The sequence below is a fragment of the Phragmites australis genome, chromosome 12 (genome assembly GCF_958298935.1).
Source record: "Phragmites australis chromosome 12, lpPhrAust1.1, whole genome shotgun sequence".
In the NCBI taxonomy this organism is placed as follows: domain Eukaryota; kingdom Viridiplantae; phylum Streptophyta; class Magnoliopsida; order Poales; family Poaceae; genus Phragmites; species Phragmites australis.
In genome coordinates, this window is record NC_084932.1 from 2,602,812 (window position 1) to 2,607,485 (window position 4,674).

At 42.8% G+C, this 4,674-nt stretch overlaps 1 long non-coding RNA gene across 5 annotated transcripts; it reads left to right on the forward strand.

Annotated features, from left to right (window-relative positions):
* Positions 1 to 208: 208 nt before the first annotated feature.
* LOC133886895 (uncharacterized) lies at positions 209 to 2,481 on the forward strand. Of its 5 annotated transcripts, XR_009903470.1 has the most exons (4): positions 209 to 896; positions 1,001 to 1,096; positions 1,196 to 1,268; positions 1,504 to 2,481. It is a non-coding gene; the product is annotated as an uncharacterized LOC133886895 (long non-coding RNA). The 5 variants fall into 5 exon arrangements; XR_009903471.1 differs by having other exon boundaries at positions 1,001 to 1,889; positions 1,962 to 2,481; XR_009903467.1 differs by having other exon boundaries at positions 1,001 to 1,889; positions 1,978 to 2,481.
* Positions 2,482 to 4,674: the final 2,193 nt, after the last annotated feature.

The window sequence follows — 4,674 nt, forward strand, 5'->3', positions numbered from 1 at the left end:
CACAGAGTAGTGGTGTAGTGATTGCGAGAGTTCTCAATTTATTATGTTCGGAGCCTTTAAATCATCAACGTCGAAACTCTACCAATCAACTTATTATATTACCTTCCGGAAGATCGGACAAATGCGTATCAAGTGATATCAGAGTCTCGATTGCCCGTTAGATAATCTCAGTTATTATCCTCAGCAAAAAATTATCACTCGAATAGAGTAGTAAAAAGTTAAATATTCATTAACTGTATCAGACATTAGCCATACGGGCGACAGTGAGCTGAGGACGACCATCGATTGGGCTTGAAGCGGTATCTTTCCATCCCGTCCGTTGATTCGCCTGGTCTTGACAGCTGGATCCGGTGCCTCCCAAGCCGGATCCTCCGCCTCCTCCCCGAGCTCGTCCAACGCGCCCCCGACCGCGCCCATCCTCCACTGCGCCCCTCCCGAGCGGGATCCGCGGCCTCCTCTTCGAGATCGTCCACCGCGACCCCGACCGCGCCGCCGTCATCACCCACGTCTCCTCGCTACCAGCGACGGCGCCCCTGCTCCTCTCCCTGTGTTGCGCTCGGCCGCTCGATCGGGTGCCCACCTCCGCCGTCCTTGCTGCTTGCCGATTCGTCGACTGCGCGGCGCATGCTACAGCTAGGGCTCGGGATGGAGGCCGATCCGCAGGCTAGGGTTCAGAGCATCCCTATCAGTGCCGTCACCAGCAATCGGGTCTTCGGATCTGGCCGCTGCAAATCGGCGCTCGTGGCATGGATCCTGAACCAATCATCGCCTCCACCGACGAGTTGGCTATGCTGTCATCCAGCCACCCATCCTGCTGGATGTGGATGCCCGTATGGCTGCTGAAGTCATTTTAGTTGGCCATGTGCGCCCCTCTAGCTGGAATCGAAATGCTACTGGTAAGGTTCTAAGCATCTGAGCAAGCATGATGTATTTCTGTATTACTTTTCTTGTTATTTTTCCACACGGCTTGCTCCATCCAAATTGTGCGCGCTCCATGCAGTTCTAGGCTTTGGAAGAGATACAGGAGCTGCCTTCCATGGAGAAGTACAGACTAAACGCCTCTTCTGTTGGCATCAAAAAGACTTATTATGCCATGGTAGTCATTTCGTTCCCTTAAATTTTCTTTTCTTCTATAGAATTGCAAGTATAAGTTGCTATGGGCCTAAAGGTCATCTGCCATTGGCTGGGTTTTCAGCTTTTCATTTCCTTTACACGAAGTTGTACAGACGAGAATTCTGGGAACTCTGCTGAGGTGACAAGACTTTCAAGTAAATTTAGATTACCCTTGCATCACACCTTTTTGCTATTTTATAGTTATGCAACTGTAATTTTGTAATATTTGGGAGTGCGACTAGCAAATGTATAGATTGTCTTTTTAAGAAACATAGTTACAGCTGAAGCATTAGTTATCCCATCTTCATTTGGATTATCCTAAGGGAATGATTCAATTTTACTTACTTTGTGCCACTGTACCATCTAATAGTCTTCACAATAATTTTTCAGCTTTTCATTTCCATTACACGAAGTTGTACAGATAAATCGGCAAGCGGAAATCTGATGAGGTGATAGAATTCCAAGTAAATTTACATTACCCTTCTATCACATCCTTTTTGCTATTTTATATCGTTTTTTTCTCAAGAACCTGGGATCATTAAACTGTTTTGTTGACAATGGGTTGTAGATAAATGAACTGACGAAACTGAAGAAGTTCATATCCTGTGTTTGCGCTGCGAATTGTTGTAGCCTTTTCGGGGATTCTCATATATTTATTCAGCAAATAAAGAGGATGTGCGTAGCCACGAACGGCGAAATGCTCGTGCCATCCCACAAGCTCTGATCGGGAAGCACTTGACGTGCATGATGCGCACACCTCGCGGTCTATGCTCAAGGTGCTAAAAGAAACTCTGACCGGGCTAATCTAACTTACTGAACTAACTAACTGAACAACCCAAAACTAACAGCAACAAGACTACTCAGCAGCAGTGGCTTCTTCGACGGTGACTACCACGCCTGTGGATGCGTCGACACATTTCGTGGCTACAACTACGGCTGCCAAAGTGGTGGCGGGGTTGGGGCATACTAGCTCCCACCTGCTGAGACACGCATGGAAGGCTGTCATCCTGTAGCTTGGCTCGCAGATCTGGTTGCTCCAAGATCTGGCGTGTGTTGATGTCAAGCTCCTCCGGGAGCGGCGGCTCATCCTTGAAGGAGGCCACCGGCTCAATGCCGATGGGCACCGCGAAGAGGGGTGGCACCGAGAAGGAGGACATGGCGACGACGGATGGAGATGTGCGCGGAGGGAAAGTGTGGATGATGGATTTGAAGCTGTCCATGGTGGAGGACTGCCCTGCCTCTCAGAACCTCTCATTATCCACATCAGCATCGACTCCACTCTCCCTGTGCACCTCACTAGATCTATTGAGACGGCGCAGGGGAGGCATGTGCAAAGCTAAGAGGACATGCATCATAGAGGAGAGGAATGTAGCAGTGGCTGATAGGAGGGGCAAGGTGGGGATGTGGCATGTCGCCGGTTTGTGGAGGTGGGGAGCCACATTCGGGGCGGGTTAGGGTTAGGTAGGGAAGGATAAAGTGGGTGGCTGTTTTTTTTCTGATTTTTTATTAGTGGATAGGCAGAGGGGAGATTGGACGAAACTCCTTTGTATTAGCAGCAATTTAAATACATCTAGAACTATCATATTGTAACTTGGTATAAATGGAAAACAATAGTTACTAAATACTAAAATTCATAAAAAGCAATTTCATCAAAAGATATTATCTTGATGCACCCAATGCCGAGCAAGATGCATGGTGTTTGGTTCGGCCTTATTGCGACGTAATCTGATTGCACAGAAACTGCTTACGTTGTTTTTTCTTTGGTTCGTGTGGGCAGTTAATCTGTTAGCAGAGTATCCATATACTATCGGATACCTTGAGGCTACATGGGACGGTTCTAACAACTCGAGCGAAGTAGACAACGAAGAATGAATTGAGTGAAAAAAAGTTTAGACCGGAAATAATAGTTTATCCTCCCAGTTGAATCCGTGAAGTTGAAATGGATGAAACTACTCGTTAGATGAGCATGATAAAAGGCCTAAACCCTTCGATACAATACAAACTAAAATATTATCATAAAATATATGGTTCAAAATGACATCTATTGTTAAATATGATTTAAAGTGCATAAAGTACCTTAATATATGGTCCAAAGTAAAATTTGCTCTAAAATTTATTTCAATATATCTATATTTTAAAGTACTTTTAATATAATATTAATTTTACTGTAATTGATAACATATTATAAGAGAAATTAACAGCTAAAGTTTATTTTTGATGACTTTCCAAAACAAAATATGCCTTACCCACTATGTGAAAAAAACTCAAAAGTGATATATCATAATGGTTAAGGGTGATGGATGCCGCACCCATCACCGCAAACGCGTTACTGATGACTAGTTATAAGTGACGGGAAACCAATAAGGTTATTGTGACGGGTCAAAATTTGACCCATCACTTATTGAGATCATAGGTGACGAATCATAACTGTGACCTATCACTTATTACAAGTCATAAGTGATTGATCATAGTTATGACCCGTCACTTATGACTGATTTACGTTTTTCGTGTTTTTTGATAGGAAAAAGTGTGTGTGTGTGTCTATATATATATATATATATATATATATATATATATATATATATATATATATATAGCAATCTCAACTCATGTCTATCACCACTAGCCACAAGTCACTTCCATTTTTTCAGCACTATTTTCTGTCTTTGCGTCAAACGGGAATTGAACCCGCCACCTCCCCTCGTGCGCGTGTTACCACCTCAGCTATTTCCCATTCTAATGTTGCTTAGGTGATAAAAAATAAGAAAAAAAGAAAAGAAAAATAAAAATTATCAGTGAACTAAGTATCTATGACTATTATCATTAGTGACAGGTCACAATATTATCCGTCACTGATGATAAGTCATAAGTGATGGGTCATAATTTAACCTGTCACTTAAGTGATGCAAGGTGACCCATCACTATTATTATAAATGACGGGTCATGTTACGACCCATCACTAATTTCGTATCTCCTTTATCTGTTTTTTACGTAGTGACCATTATGTAAGAAACCAGCAAAGAAGACACCATATTAGTGACGGCTGCTCAACACGCGTTATTAATGTTCTATTAGTGACGGGTCCAATAAGGACGCGTCACTAATGTCCCTTCTGATCAGAACCAGATATAGACCCGTCACTAATGAGTGATCATTAGTGACAGGTCGTAATATGACCTGTCACTTATGATAAAAAGTGATGACCCATCACTAATGATTAGGTCATCAGTGATGGGTCGTTCTAAGTCAGTCATTAGTGATGGATCACAACTTGACCAATAATTAGTGATGGATCACAACTTGACCAATAATTAGTGACGGCTCAAGTTGTGACTCATCACTAATGATAAGATCATCAGTGGTAAGTCGTCATAGGCCAGTCATTAGTGATGAGTTACAACTTGACTCATCACTAATGATCCACTTATTAGTGATGAGTCATGCTATGCCAGTTATTAGTGATGGGTCAACTTGTAATCCGGCACTAATGACCAGCTCCAGTAACCAATGACGGTATTCGCAAATATTTTTTTATTTTTATTTTATTTTTCTCTTATTTTT